General features: G+C 46.8%; 1 protein-coding gene and 1 long non-coding RNA gene across 2 annotated transcripts in view; one reads left to right on the plus strand and one right to left on the minus strand.

Moving 5' to 3' along the window:
- The window catches only part of NRSN2 (neurensin 2), a 135,282-nt gene that overhangs the window by 61,996 nt on the left and 56,458 nt on the right, over window positions 1-16,828 (minus strand). The window lies entirely within an intron of this gene.
- Window positions 5,978-16,828, plus strand: part of LOC138580424 (uncharacterized) — a 273,817-nt gene continuing 262,966 nt past the window's right edge. Inside the window, exon 1 of the long non-coding RNA XR_011304251.1 lies at window positions 5,978-6,245. This is a non-coding gene — a long non-coding RNA (uncharacterized lncRNA). The remainder of the gene's footprint in view (window positions 6,246-16,828) is intronic.

Raw genomic sequence — 16,828 nt, forward strand, 5'->3', positions numbered from 1 at the left:
AAGAGCATTCAGTAGCAGGAGAGGGCGGAAGCCAGAGGCCAGAGGCAATATAAAGAATGTTAGAATGGACCTGAGACTTGCTGGGAGAAATGCATTTGAGGTCAGTCAGCTGGGGAGGCAGCCATAGCAGCTGTGGCAAGGATTGAGTCGGGGTCATATGAGGTGGGCCCACTTCGTCACTTGAGGGAAAAGAACACTACTTTCCGGTGAGAAGGGCACGGAACCCTTTACTGAGTGAGAAGTAGGCCATATATATTACTGAGAGAGAGAGGAGCACCGTTTCCCTTACTGAGGGATAGGGAAGGGCACCATACCCTTCACTGAGGAATAGAGAAGGGAACCATACCCCTTACTGAGGGTTGGAGAAGGACCCCATACCCCTTACTGAGGGATGGAGAAGGACCCCATACCCCTTACTGAGGGATAGGGAAGGGTACCATACCCCTTACTGAGAGATAGGGAAGGGTACCATGCCCCTTACTGAGGAATAGAGAAGGGCACCATACCCCTTACTGAGAGATAGGGAAGGGCACCACACCCCTTACTGAGAGATAGGGAAGGGCACCATACCCCTTACTGAGGAATAGAGAAGGGTACCATACCCCTTACTGAGGGATGGAGAAGGATACCCCTTACTGAGGGATGGAGAAGGACCCCATATCCCTTACTGAGGTATAGGGAAGGGCACCATAACCCTTACTGAGAGATAGGGAAGGGCACCATACCCCTTATTGAGGGATGGAGAAGGACACCATACCCCTTACTGAGGGATAGGGAAGGGCTCCATACCCCTTACTGAGGGAAAGGGAAGGGCACCATACCCCTTACTGAGGGATAGGGAAGGGTACCATACCCCTTACTGAGAGATAGGGAAGGTCACCATGTCCCTTACTGAGGAATAGAGAACGGCACCATACCCCTTACTGAGAGATAGGGAAGGGCACCACACCCCTTACTGAGAGATAGGGAAGGGCACCATACCCCTTACTGAGGAATAGAGAAGGGCACCATGCCCCTTACTGAGGGATGGAGAAGGACCCCATACCCCTTACTGAGGGATGGAGAAGGACCCCATACCCCTTACTGAGAGATGGAGAAGGACCCCATACCCCTTAATGAGGGATAGGGAAGGGCACCATACCCCTTACTGAGAGATAGGGAAGGGCACCATACCCCTTACTGAGGGATGGAGAACGACACCATACCCCTTACTGAGGGATAGGGAAGGGCCCCATACTCCTTATTGAGGGATAGGGAAGGGCACCATACCCCTTACTGAGGGATAGGGAAGGGTACCTTACCCCTTACTGAGAGATAGGGAAGGGCATCATACCCGTTACTGAGAGATGGGGAAGAGCACCACACCCCTTACTGAGGGATGGAGAAGGACACCATACCCCTTACTGAGGGATAGGGAAGGGCCCCATGCCCCTTACTGAGGGAAAGGGAAGGGCACCATACCCCTTACTGAGGGATAGGGAAGGGTACCATACCCATTACTGAGAGATAGGGAAGGTCACCATGTCCCTTACTGAGGAATAGAGAACAGCACCATACCCCTTACTGAGAGATAGGGAAGGGCACCACACCCCTTACTGAGAGATAGGGAAGGGCACCATACCCCTTACTGAGGAATAGAGAAGGGCACCATGCCCCTTACTGAGGGATGGAGAAGGACCCCATACCCCTTACTGAGGGATGGAGAAGGACCCCATACCCCTTACTGAGAGATGGAGAAGGACCCCATACCCCTTAATGAGGGATAGGGAAGGGCACCATACCTCTTACTGAGAGATAGGGAAGGGCACCATACCCCTTACTGAGGGATGGAGAACGACACCATACCCCTTACTGAGGGATAGGGAAGGGCCCCATACCCCTTATTGAGGTGTAGGGAAGGGCACCATACCCCTTACTGAGGGATAAGGAAGGGTACCTTACCCCTTACTGAGAGATAGGGAAGCGCATCACACCCGTTACTGAGAGATGGGGAAGGGCATCACACCCCTTACTGAGAGATAGGGAAGGGCACCATACCCCTTACTGAGGGATAGAGAAGGACACCATACCCCTTACTGAGGGATAGGGAAGGGCACCATACCCCTTACTCAGAGATAGGGAAGGGCACCATACCCCTTACTGAGGGAGAGGGAAGGTCACCATACCCCTTACTGAAGGATAGAGAAGGGCACCATACCCCTTACTGAGGGAGAGGGAAGGGCACCATACCCTTTACTGAGGGATAGAGAAGGGCACCATACCCCTTACTGAGGGAAAGGGAAGGGCGCCATACCCCTTACTGAGGGATAGAGAAGGGCACCATACCCCTTACTGAGGGTCAGGGAAGGGCACCATACCCCTTACTGAGGGATAGGGAAAGGCACCATACCCCTTACTGAGGGATAGAGAAGGGCACCATACCCCTTACTGGGGGATAGGGAAGGGCACCATACCCCTTACTGAGGGATAGAGAAGGGCACCATACCCCTTACTGGGGGATAGGGAAGGGCACCATACCCCTTACTGAGGGATAGAGAAGGGCACCATACCCCTTACTGAGGGTCAGGGAAGGGCACCATACCCCTTACTGAGGGATAGGGAAGGGCACCATACCCCTTACTAAGGGATAGAGAAGGGCACCATACCCCTTACTGAGGGATAGGGAAGGGCACCATACCCCTTACTGAGGGATAGAGAAGGGCACCATACCCCTTACTGGGGGATAGGGAAGGGCACCATACCCCTTACTGAGGGAGAGGGAAGGGCACCATATCCCTTACTGAGGGAGAGGGAAGGGCACCATACCCCTTACTGAATGATAGAGAAGGGCGCCATACCCCTTACTGAGGGATAGAAAGGGCCACCATACCCCTTACTGAGGGATAGAGAAGATTACCAAAGTCCTTACTGAAGCGGTATGCCCCAAGTTAGCTGGTCGACCCTGTAGGTAACGGTCCGCCGCCCAAGTTAAGGGCCCGAGTGCAGTAAGGGTCCCTTGACGAGGGTGGCGGTGCAGTTACCTACAGGGTCGGCCCGCCACTGAGGGGCATATCACCATTAGCACCCGTGTAGTTCCCTACATGGGTGCTAATGGATTTTTTTTTTATAAAAAAAGAAACTTACCTTTGATGCGTGGCCCCGACCAGTGCTGCTGAAAGCCTCAGTCCGTTTTCCATGTTGATGACTTTGACGTCATTAGCATGGAAAATGGACTGAGGGGACAGCAGCACTGCCGGACCCGGGCCACGCAGGAAAGGTACGTTCCTTTTTTTTTTTTAATACACCATTAGCACCATTGTAGGAAACTACATGTGTGTTACGGTTAGTTGGAAGGGGGAGCGGGGAAGAGAAGGGGGCACTGGCTGCCAGGAGGCTCAGAACTCAGGCTTGTACCACACAGTACAGCCCACGTTCCGAGCCTCCTGTTCAGCCGGCGCCCCCTTCAGGGTGCTAATGAGCGATAGAGAAGGGTGCCATAGCCCTCGCCACTAAACTAGAGCCTATAACCCTGGATCAGGAAGAAGTAGGTGATGCCCCATGCTCTTGGCTGGATTACAAATAGGAGGGTGGGTGCTATGTGAAAAGTAAATGTGGCAAAGAAGCGATTTGGCACTATATGCCTGTAGTAAATTACACCAAGAAGTGACTGGCCCCTGCCAGTGGCGTAACACAAAATGTGGGGGCCTGCCTGCGAGCCCTGCCCAGGGACCCCCCTCCCGGCTCCTCAAAGCAAAGAAGTGTAAGCAATTCCACATACTCTCCAGACTGGCCTGGGACTGGGCCGTCACGCATGCAAAATGTGTATGGTAATTATGCTGCGGTAGGGGAGGGGCCATGTTATATTATGTTATGTTAATTATCTTTGTAGAGCGCACAATCACCAAAGCATCTTGGCGCTATGAAGAGAACCGGAGGGAATAGAAAATGAACCAGAAATCATAGGAAGGGTTAAAACAGGTAGGTTTTTAGCAGCCAACGAAAGGTCAGCAAATTGTCGGTAGCCCTCAGCTGCATTGGCAGAGAGTTTCACAGTTTGGCGGCCGCAACTGAAAAGCAGCGGCCCCCCTGTTAAGTTGTGGGTTTGGGGTTAGGAATAACCACTCAGGAGCCTTGTTAGGTTTAGGTATCTTTAGTAAGTCCACAGGAACACAGGTAAGTACATCAGGTATAATACAGGACAAGCTCATAGGATAGAAGCATCCACCGGTCCCCCTGTGCCAAGCTTAAGTTTCCAACTGGCAATCCAGGAACACAGGCACTCACATCCAAACATTCCAACCAGAACACTCCATACTAAACATTCCAGATTCAGGCACACATACATACAGGGAATAGCCACATAGTCAGGATAGGTAAAACACAACACATCTCCCCCCATACATAACCATGCAATCAAAGGAATAAACAGAAGGAACAGGTTACTAACATGTATGTATATAAAAAAAACGATCCTTCTAAACCTCCATCCAGCAAACTGCTCCTAGCATAAAGCTATCCCCTACCAAATCCTTAGAGTATCTGCCAATTAGCTAACCCACTTCCAAAACAATCACTAGAACCATAACAGGCCTATTATGGAACTCGCTACAAGGGAACCAGCCCGCAATCTCATTCACAAGCATTACCACCTACATCACAACAATAACCCTGCATCATCATTCACCAACAACAAGATGTGCTAACACAATCTACAGGGTTCACCCTACTATCTGCCTAAAGCGTACTATTCTCCACTCCTCCGAGAATTTGACACCAACAATGTCGGGATCCTCCATCCCCCAAAGATTTGACACCACCAGTGTCGGGATTCTCCATCCCCCGAGAATTTGACACCAACAATGTCGGGATTCTCCATCCCCCAAAGATTTGACACCACCAGTGTCGGGATTCTCCATCCCCCAAGAATTTGACACCACAAGTGTCGGGATTCTCCATCCCCCAAAGATTTGACACCACCAGTGTCGGGATTGTACATCCCCCAAGAATTTGACACCACCAGTGTCGGGATTCTCCATCCCCCAAAGATTTGACACCACCAGTGTTGGGATTCTCCCTCCCCCAAAGATTTGACACCACCAGTGTCGGGAATCACAATCCCCCAGCCTGAGCTACTACATGCTCACATCACTGCACACACTCATTCCCTCAAACACACCAGTTAGGAAATTTGAGCATTTAATATGATAAACAAGGGTTAAGCACCACACTTGAGTCCAATAATAAAGCTTACAAAGTCCTTATGGTTGTTTTCCTGTGGAAGAATAATTGGTTAATACAGTGCAAAACATAAACCCAACTCACATTAGGTTTTCAATTTCAGTACATATTTCTTGAATTTTAGCACATAGCCAAGACATTAGAACTTCCTATAGACGCACCATTAGCGCCACACAACGCCACCAATACTGGCAAAAACCACCACCTCTTTAGGCACCTCAACACCGGGAACTACATCCCCAAACACAATAACAAAATACATTTGAGGTCAACACATTGCCGGATCTGTAATGTTGAAATCTCTTGTTTTTTTTTTTTTTTTTTTTTTAATGGCATCTCCCCCCATACATAACCATGCCATCCAAGGAAGAAACAGAAGGAACTGAAACATTTCCTCACAAAAACCTACTGTCATTTAACGCCACATTCTGCAATGTTGCAGCATCAAACTGGTACATTTTACATGTGCATCTTAAATAACATAACTCCTGAATAGCGTTGCTTACGAACACAAACGCTAACTGTTCCACGATATCAAGCCTCCGTGACGAGTAAACAGTTCCATTAATCACTGCTGGCAGGTCTCCAAGCATGACAAAAGCTCCAAAGATCACTGCTAACCTCCCGCTGTTCTTCTTTCTGAATGTATTTCGGATGGATGAAAGTCTTTAGTTCCGATGGGCCGGAACACTCCTAACTTCCTTAATGCACGTCATCACGTTCATCCACGTCCTAAGGGCCTTTCCTCAAGACAGCCTCCTAATGTAAACTGGGAAACAATTGGTGCAGGCATTTCTCATGCATTCCAGCCAACGGCACGGCTGGAATGCAGGAAACACAATTGGGCGCGCGTTCGCAATGGTCACCATTATCCTCAGCCACGCAGTGACGTCACCACTTACAAACGGAGCTCCGAACTGGACACAGCTCCCAGGAGCAACCCCCATCCAGTCCATAACAGCTGTGATCCGTGCTGTAACCAACATGCCGCCCCCACTGCGCTTTCCTGAGGTGACGCCCGCACAACGGTAACACTCCTGAACATCATTTAAGTCCAATAGCATGCATTTAAACGGTATGCATTTAACCAGCATGTGAGATCAGCTTGCTGACAAAGTACAGTCTCCTGGTGCTAGGAAAGGACCCCTTCACAAGAGGTACAATCCTTGAAATCACTAATTGACTGTAAATACTGAAGTCGCTCCACTGCTTAACACTTTCTCTGACTTTCACTGCCGACCACCAAAGTCACTCAATTGTTTACCCGGCCCCTTGTGCACTGTCTCTATAAGCTGCTGCTCACTCCAAAGGCCAATATCTTATACGCTGTCAGTAGTGCAGCTCTTCCCTGCAATGTCACTGAGCTGAGCCGTTCACTCATCCATGCAGGCACAGCACGCTTACCTTGGGGGCCGGGGGGGGGCCGGTGGATGCCTCTGTGGTTACTGCTCCTTGCTGATGGGCAACTTCCTTGCCCCTCTTGTGTCCTGGTAACAGTCCTTGTGAGTACTGCTTGGTTCCTTGTTCCTTTTCTGTTGCTGCTCCCTTCAGTTTCCAACCATCCTCGTCGCCAATGTTAAGTTGTGGGTTTGGGGTTAGGAATAACCACTCAGGAGCCTTGTTAGGTTTAGGTATCTTTAGTAAGTCCACAGGAACACAGGTAAGTACATCAGGTATAATACAGGACAAGCTCATAGGATAGAAGCATCCACCGGTCCCCCTGTGCCAAGCTTAAGTTTCCAACTGGCAATCCAGGAACACAGGCACTCACATCCAAACATTCCAACCAGAACACTCCATACTAAACATTCCAGATTCAGGCACACATACATACAGGGAATAGCCACATAGTCAGGATAGGTAAAACACAACACCCCCACCCGTTCAAATCGATAATGGGGAACAATCAGGAGGCGAGAGCTCTTTGATCTCAGATCTCTGGTAGGTACATGAAGCTGGAATTTGTCTTGGAAATACTCAGCACCTGAGCCATGCAGAGCCCGGTGAACAGTCACCAGTGACTTAAAACGGACCCGCTGAAGAACCGGAAGCCAGTGTAATGACCGGAGAACCGGGGACACATGGGCACCATAAGGGGTGCCGGTGCATATGCGTGCAGCATAGTTTTGTAGAAGCTGTAGGTGGTGGAAAAGATAGAGAGGCTGAGCCAAAGGCTAAGAATTGCAGTAATCCAGCCGCCTTAAAACTAAGGAGGCCGTAACTAGCGGTCTCAGTTTGACGGGAAGGAAAGGGGGAACTTTCTGAAGTACCCAGAGTTGAAAAAAGCCGGATTTACAAATGGCTCCCATGTGCTGCACTAGGTGAGAGATACGTTTCTTAATCAAACCTATTTTTTCACCGAGCATAGAAATAAGGGAGTTGCTTGGCCCCTGGCACCAAAATGTACCAGCCACCATGTGGCGAGTAACATTATTATGTGCAATTTCTCATGCAAGTGCCAGGTGAGACAAACAGCCACTGAGGTGGAACTAACATCGTAAACGAGTCATGGTCAGTAGCAGCAGCTGAATATTTTTAGTGATGGGGTATTAAAATACCCCAAAAACTAACGTGCGACACTGAGTTTTAGATGAGGTATGGGAGCCCATGAGCTTCTCCCCTGAGAAAGTTTTTAAAATGCTGTGTTGAAATCGTGTATTTTACAGCACAATTATTCAAAATTATTGGGTAAAAGACACCATTTAGATTTGGTTCTCTAGGATAATACATTAAAAAATCTAGTAGATGCCATGTCGCCAATACTACACAGGAGGATTTTACAATTATTTGAATGATGTCAGTCGCCATAACATATGCCAGCATTGTCATTGTAAGTCACTTTAATGCAGGCGCGCCCGTGATATGTGCCAACATTGACACTGTACATCACTTCATGAAGCACCAGCCACAATCTTATCCCTTTCATGAAGCTGGGGCCACAATCTATTCTGGTTTGGTCACTGCAACTCACTTTCAGAAGTTGAGGCTCCAATATATGCTAGTGCTGTCACTGCAAATCACATTAATTAAGCTGCAGCCCCAATCTACATTACTAGGGTCACAAACTGGAAGATGAAGCATGCAAAAGCACAGATTACACCTTTGGTCAGTCGAATTGAATACATCTGAGGACCAACGTCCTCCCAAAGAGTAAATAGCGTTCACAAAACAAAATATCACTTAATTATAATATATTTCACAACATCAGATTCAAGTCATAGTGCTCTGTAAAATATAGAACTGAACTACAGAATATCATTTACCCACAGAACAATTTGAGAAAAGCAATCAGCACGAAAAGGAGGTAGAGTTTAGTTTTGTGATCATGGGCAAACAGTGTATTATTCTGAGAACTTGTGTATCATGGTGACGCAAACAATCAGCTCTGGCAGAGAGAGCTATGTGGTCTTGGGCAAACAGTGTATTATTCTGAGAAGTTGTGTATCATGGTGACGCAAAAAACCCGCTCTGGCAGAGAGAGCAATGTGGTCTTGGGCAAACAGTGTATTATTCTGAGAAATTGTGTATCATGGTGACGCAAACAATCAGCTCTGGCAGAGAGAGCAATGTGGTCTTGGGCAAACAGTGTATTATTCAGAGACGTTGTGTATCATGGTGACGCAAACAATCAGCTCTGGCAGAGAGAGCAATGTGGTCTTGGGCAAACAGTGTATTGTTCTAAGAAGTTGTGTATCATGGTGACGCAAAATATCAGCTCTGGCAGAGAGAGCAATGTGGTCTTGGGCAAACAGTTTATTATTCTGAGAACTTGTGTATCATGGTGACGCAAACAATCAGCTCTGGCAGATAGAGCAATGTGGTCTTGGGCAAACAGTGTATTGTTCTAAGTGAGAAGTTGTGTATCATGGTGACGCAAACAATCAGCTGTGGCAGGGAGAGCAATGTGGTATTGGGCAAACAGTGTATTATTCTGAGAGGTTGTGTATCATGGAGACGCAAACAATCAGCTCTGGCAGAGAGAGCAATGTGGTCTTGGGCAAACAGTGTATTGTTCTGAGAAGTTGTGTATCATGGTGACGCAAACAATCCGCTCTGTCAGATGGAGCAATGTAGTCTTGGGCAAACAGTGTATTATTCTGAGAACTTGTGTATCATGGTGACGCAACAATCATCTCTGGCAGCTAGAGCAATGTGGTCTTGGGTAAACAGTGTATTGTTCTGAGAAGTTGTGTATCATGGTGACGCAAACAATCCGCTCTGGCAGATGGAGCAATGTGGTCTTGGGCAAACAGTGGATTGTTCTGAGAAATTGTGTATCATTGGGACGCAAACAATCAGCTCTGACAGAGAGAGCAATGTGGTCTTGGGCAAACAGTGTATTATTCTGAGAATGTGTGTATCATTGTGATGCAACAATCAGCTCTGGCAGCTAGAGCAATGTGGTCTTGGGCAAACAGTGTATTGTTCTGAGAGGTTCTGTATCATGGTGACGCAAACAATCCGCTCTGGCAGATGGAGCAATATGGTCTTGGGCAAACAGTGGATTGTTCTGAGAAGTTGTGTATCCTGGTGACGCAAACAATCAGCTTTGGCAGAGAGAGCAATGTGGTCTTTGGCAAACAGTGTATTATTCTGAGAACTTGTGTATCATTGGGACGCAAACAATCAGCTCTGGCAGATAGAGCAATGTGGTCTTGGGCAAACAGTGTATTGTTCTAAGTATGAAGTTGTGTATCATGGTGACAAAAACAGTCAGCTGTGGCAGGGAGAGCAATGTGGTCTTGGGCAAACAGTGTATTATTTTGAGAGGTTGTGTATCATGGACACAAAAGAATCAGCTCTAGCAGAGAGAGCAAGGTGGTCTTGGGCAAACAGTGTATTATTCTGAGAACTTGTGTATCATGGTGACACAACAATCAGCTCTGGCAGCTAGAGCAATGTGGTCTTGGGCAAATAGTGTATTATTCTGAGAGGTTGTGTATCACGGTGACGCAAACAATCAGCTCTGGCAGGGAGAGCAATGTGTTCTTGGCCAAACAGTGTATTATTCTGAGAACTTGTGTATCATGGTGACGCAACAATCAGCTCTGGCAGCTAGAGCAATGTGGTCTTGGGCAAACAGTGTATTATTCTGAGAGGTTGTGTATCATGGTGACGCAAACAATCCTCTCTGGCAGATGGAGCAATGTGGACTTGGGCAAACAGTGTATTATTCTGAGAACTTGTGTATCATGGTGACGCAACAATCATCTCTGGCAGCTAGAGCAATGTGGTCTTGGCTAAACAGTGTATTGTTCTGAGAAGTTGTGTATCATGGTGACGCAAACAATCCGCTCTGGCAGATGGAGCAATGTGGTCTTGGGCAAACAGTGGATTGTTCTGAGAAATTGTGTATCATGGTGACGCAAACAATCAGCTCTGGCAGAGAGAGCAATGTAGTCTTGGGCAAACAGTGTATTATTCTGAGAACTTGTGTATCATTGGGACGCAAACAATCAGCTCTGGCAGATAGAGCAATGTGGTCTTGGGCAAACAGTGTATTGTTCTAAGTATGAAGTTGTGTATCATGGTGACGAAAACAATCAGCTGTGGCAGGGAGAGCAATGTGGTCTTGGGCAAACAGTGTATTATTTTGAGAGGTTGTGTATCATGGACACAAAAGAATCCGCTCTAGCAGAGAGAGCAAGGTGGTCTTGGGCAAACAGTGTATTATTCTGAGAACTTGTGTATCATGGTGACACAACAATCAGCTCTGGCAGCTAGAGCAATGTGGTCTTGGGCAAATAGTGTATTATTCTGAGAGGTTGTGTATCACGGTGACGCAAACAATCAGCTGAGGCAGGGAGAGCAATGTGTTCTTGGGCAAACAGTGTATTATTCTGAGAACTTGTGTATCATGGTGACGCAACAATCAGCTCTGGCAGCTAGAGCAATGTGGTCTTGGGCAAACAGTTTATTATTCTGAGAGGTTGTGTATCATGGTGACGCAAACAATCCGCTCTGGCAGATGGAGCAATGTGGACTTGGGCAAACAGTGTATTATTCTGAGAACTTGTGTATCATTGTGACTCAACAATCAGTTCTGGCAGCTAGAGCAATGTGGTCTTGGGCAAACAGTGTATTATTCAGAGACGTTGTGTATCATGGTGATGCAAACAATCAGCTCTGAGAGAGAGAGCAATGTGGTCTTGGGCAAACAGTGTATTATTCTGAAAACTTGTGTATCATGGTGACGCAAACAATCAGCTCTGGCAGCTAGAGCAATGTGGTCTTGGGCAAACAGTGTATTATTCTGAGAAGTTGTGTATCATGGTGACGCAAACAATCAGCTTTGGCAGAGAGAGCAATGTGGTCTTGGGCAAACAGTGTATTATTCTGAGAACTTGTGTATCATGGGGAGGCAAACAATCAGCTCTGGCAGATAGAGCAATGTGGTCTTGGGCAAACAGTGTATTATTCAAAGATGTTGTGTATCATGGTGATGCAAACAATCAGCTCTGGCAGAGAGAGCAATGTGTTCTTGGGCAAACAGTGTATTATTCTGAAAACTTGTGTATCATGGTGACGCAAACAATCAGCTCTGGCAGCTAGAGCAATGTGGTCTTGGGCAAACAGTGTATTATTCTGAGAAGTTGTGTATCATGGTGACGCAAACAATCAACTTTGGCAGAGAGAGCAATGTGGTCTTGGGCAAACAGTGTATTATTCTGAGAACTTGTGTATCATGGGGAGGCAAACAATCAGCTCTGGCAGATAGAGCAATGTGGTCTTGGGCAAACAGTGTATTGTTCTAAGTGAGAAGTTGTGTATCATGGTGACGCAAACAATCAGCTGTGGCAGGGAGAGCAATGTGGTCTTGGGCAAACAGTGTATTATTCTGAGAGGTTGTGTATCATGTTGATGCAACAATCAGCTCTGGCAGCTAGAGCAATGTGGTCTTGGGCAAACAGTGTACTATTCAGAGACGTGTATCATGGTGATGCAAACAATCAGCTCTGGCAGCTAGAGCAATGTGGTCTTGGGCAAACAGTGGATTGTTCTGAGAAGTTGTGTATCATGGTGAAGCAAACAATCAGCTCTGGCAGAGAGAGCAATGTGGTCTTGGGCAAACAGTGTATTATTCAGAGACGTTGTGTATCATGGTGACGCAACAAATCAGCTCTGGCAGAGAGAGCAATGTGGTCTTGGGCAAACAGTGTATTATTCTGAGAAATTGTGTATCATGGTGACGCAAACAATCAGCTCTGGCAGAGAGAGCAATGTGGTCTTGGGCAAACAGTGTATTATTCTGAGAACTTGTGTATCATGGGGACGCAAACAATCAGCTCTGGCAGATAGAGCAATGTGGTCTTGGGCAAACAGTGTATTGTTCTAAGTGAGAAGTTGTGTATCATGGTGACGCAAACAATCAGCTGTGGCAGGGAGAGCAGTGTGGTCTTGGGCAAACAGTGTATTATTCTGAGAGGTTGTGTATCATGGTGACGCAACAATCAGCTCTGGCAGCTAGAGCAATGTGGTCTTGGGCAAACAGTGGATTGTTCTGAGAAGTTGTGTATCATGGTGACGCAAACAATCAGCTCTGGCAGAGAGAGCAATGTGGTCTTGGGCAAACAGTGTATTGTTCTGAGAACTTGTGTATCATGGTGACGCAAAAAATCAGCTCTGGCAGAGAGAGCAATGTGGTCTTGGGCAAACAGTGTATTATTCTGAGAAATTGTGTATCATGGTGACGCAAACAATCAGCTCTGGCAGAGAGAGCAATGTGGTCTTGGGCAAACAGTGTATTATTCAGAGACGTTGTGTATCATGGTGACGCAAACAATCAGCTCTGGCAGAGAGAGCATTGTGGTCTTGGGCAAACATGTATTGTTCTAAGAAGTTGTGTATCATGGTGACGCAAAATATCAGCTCTGGCAGAGAGAGCAATGTGGTCTTGGGCAAACAGTGTATTAGTCTGAGAACTTGTGTATCATGGTGACGCAAACAATCAGCTCTGGCAGATAGAGCAATGTGGTCTTGGGCAAACAGTGTATTGTTCTTAGTGAGAGGTTGTGTATCATGGTGACGCAAACAATCAGCTGTGGCAGGGAGAGCAATGTGGTCTTGGGCAAACAGTGTATTATTCTGAGAGGTTGTGTATCATGTTGATGCAACAATCAGCTCTGGCAGCTAGAGCAATGTGGTCTTGGGCAAACAGTGTACTATTCAGAGACGTGTATCATGGTGATGCAAACAATCAGCTCTGGCAGCTAGAGCAATGTGGTCTTGGGCAAACAGTGGATTGTTCTGAGAAGTTGTGTATCATGGTGACGCAAACAATCAGCTCTGGCAGAGAGAGCAATGTGGTCTTGGGCAAACAGTGTATTATTCAGAGACGTTGTGTATCATGGTGACGCAACAAATCAGCTCTGGCAGAGAGAGCAATGTGGTCTTGGGCAAACAGTGTATTATTCTGAGAAATTGTGTATCACGGTGACGCAAACAATCAGCTCTGGCAGAGAGAGCAATGTGGTCTTGGGCAAACAGTGTATTATTCTGAGAACTTGTGTATCATGGGGACGCAAACAATCAGCTCTGGCAGATAGAGCAATGTGGTCTTGGGCAAACAGTGTATTGTTCTAAGTGAGAAGTTGTGTATCATGGTGACGCAAACAATCAGCTGTGGCAGGGAGAGCAATGTGGTCTTGGGCAAACAGTGTATTATTCTGAGAGGTTGTGTATCATGGTGATGCAAACAATCCGCTTTGGCAGCTCGAGCAATGTGGTCTTGGGCAAACAGTGGATTGTTCTGAGAAGTTGTGTATCATGGTGATGCAAACAATCAGCTCTGGCAGAGAGAGCAATGTAGTCTTGGGCAAACAGTGTATTGTTCTGAGAACTTGTGTATCATGGTGACGCAAAAAATCAGCTCTGGCAGAGAGAGCAATGTGGTCTTGGGCAAACAGTGTATTATTCTGAGAAATTGTGTATCATGGTGACGCAAACAATCAGCTCTGGCAGAGAGAGCAATGTGGTCTTGGGCAAACAGTGTATTATTCAGAGACGTTTTGTATCATGGTGACGCAAACAATCAGCTCTGGCAGAGAGAGCATTGTGGTCTTGGGCAAACAGTGTATTGTTCTAAGAAGTTGTGTATCATGGTGACGCAAAATATCAGCTCTGGCAGAGAGAGCAATGTGGTCTTGGGCAAACAGTGTATTAGTCTGAGAACTTGTGTATCATGGTGACGCAAACAATCAGCTCTGGCAGATAGAGCAATGTGGTCTTGGGCAAACAGTGTATTGTTCTAAGTGAGAAGTTGTGTATCATGGTGACGCAAACAATCAGCTGTGGCAGGGAGAGCAATGTGGTCTTGGGCAAACAGTGTATTATTCTGAGAGGGTGTGTATCATGTTGATGCAACAATCAGCTCTGGCAGCTAGAGCAATGTGGTCTTGGGCAAACAGTGTACTATTCAGAGACGTGTATCATGGTGATGCAAACAATCAGCTCTGGCAGCTAGAGCAATGTGGTCTTGGGCAAACAGTGGATTGTTCTGAGAAGTTGTGTATCATGGTGACGCAAACAATCAGCTCTGGCAGAGAGAGCAATGTGGTCTTGGGCAAACAGTGTATTATTCAGAGACGTGTATCATGGTGACGCAACAAATCAGCTCTGGCAGAGAGAGCAATGTGGTCTTGGGCAAACAGTGTATTATTCTGAGAAATTGTGTATCACGGTGACGCAAACAATCAGCTCTGGCAGAGAGAGCAATGTGGTCTTGGGCAAACAGTGTATTATTCTGAGAACTTGTGTATCATGGGGACGCAAACAATCAGCTCTGGCAGATAGAGCAATGTGGTCTTGGGCAAACAGTGTATTGTTCTAAGTGAGAAGTTGTGTATCATGGTGACGCAAACAATCAGCTGTGGCAGGGAGAGCAATGTGGTCTTGGGCAAACAGTGTATTATTCTGAGAGGTTGTGGATCATGGTGACACAACAATCAGCTCTGGCAGCTAGAGCAATGTGGTCTTGGGCAAACAGTGTATTAGTCAGAGACGTGTATCATGGTGATGCAAACAATCCGCTCTGGCAGCTAGAGCAATGTGGTCTTGGGAAACAGTGGATTGTTCTGAGAAGTTGTGTATCATGGTGACGCAAACAATCAGCTCTGGCAGAGAGAGCAATGTGGTCTTGGGCAAACAGTGTATTGTTCTGAGAACTTGTGTATCATTGTGACGCAAAAAATCAGCTCTGGCAGAGAGAGCAATGTGGTCTTGGGCAAACAGTGTATTATTCTGAGAAATTGTGTATCATGGTGACGCAAACAATCAGCTCTGGCAGAGAGAGCAATGTGGTCTTGGGCAAACAGTGTATTGTTCTAAGAAGTTGTGTATCATGGTGACGCAAAATATCAGCTCTGGCAGAGAGAGCAATGTGGTCTTGGGCAAACAGTGTATTAGTCTGAGAACTTGTGTATCATGGTGACGCAAACAATCAGCTCTGGCAGATAGAGCAATGTGGTCTTGGGCAAACAGTGTATTGTTCTAAGTGAGAAGTTGTGTATCATGGTGACGCAAACAATCAGCTGTGGCAGGGAGAGCAATGTGGTCTTGGTCAAACAGTGTATTATTCTGAGAGGTTGTGTATCATGGAGACGCAACAATCAGCTCTGGCAGCTAGAGCAATGTGGTCTTGGGCAAACAGTGTATTATTCAGAGACGTTGTGTAGTTGTGTATCATGGTGACGCAAACAATCAGCTCTGGCAGAGAGAGCAATGTGGTCTTGGGCAAACAGTGTATTGTTCTGAGAAGTTGTGTATCATGGTGACGCAAACAATCAGCTCTGGCAGAAAGAGCAATGTAGTCTTGGGCAAACAGTGTATTATTCTGAGAACTTGTGTATCATGGTGACGCAACAATCAGCACTGGCAGCTAGAGCAATGTGGTCTTGGGTAAACAGTGCATTGTTCTGAGAAGTTGTGTATCATGGTGACGCAAACAATCCGCTCTGGCAGATGGAGCAATGTGGTCTTGGGCAAACAGTGAATTGTTCTGAGAAGTTGTGTATCATGGTGACGCAAACAATCAGCTCTGGCAGAGAGAGCAATGTGGTCTTGGGCAAACAGTGTATTGTTCTGAGAAGTTGTGTATCATGGTGACGCAAACAATCAGCTCTGGCAGCTAGAGCAATGTGGTCTTGGGCAAACAGTGTATTATTCTGAGAGGTTGTGTATCATGGACACAAAAAAATCAGCTCTGGCGGAGAGAGCAAGGTGGTCTTGGGCAAACAGTGTATTATTCTGAGAACTTGTGTATCATGGTGACGCAACAATCAGCTCTGGCAGCTAGAGCAATGTGGTCTTGGGCAAACAGTGTATTATTCAGAGACATTGTGTATCATGGTGACGCAAACAATCTGCTCTGGCAGCTAGAGCAATGTGGTTGTGGGCAAACAGTGGATTGTTCTGAGAAGTTGTGTATCATGGTGACGCAAACAATCCGCTTTAGCAGATGGAGCAATGTGGACTTGGGCAAACAGTGTATTATTCTGAGAACTTGTGTATCATGCTGATGCAACAATCAGCTCTGGCAGCTAGGGCAATGTGGTCTTTGGCAAACAGTGTATTATTCAGAGACGTTGTGTATGATGGTGATGCAAACAATCAG

The sequence above is a fragment of the Ambystoma mexicanum genome, chromosome 3p (assembly GCF_040938575.1).
Source record: "Ambystoma mexicanum isolate Mex_15411 chromosome 3p, UKY_AmexF1_1, whole genome shotgun sequence".
NCBI classification, from domain to species: Eukaryota; Metazoa; Chordata; class Amphibia; order Caudata; family Ambystomatidae; genus Ambystoma; species Ambystoma mexicanum.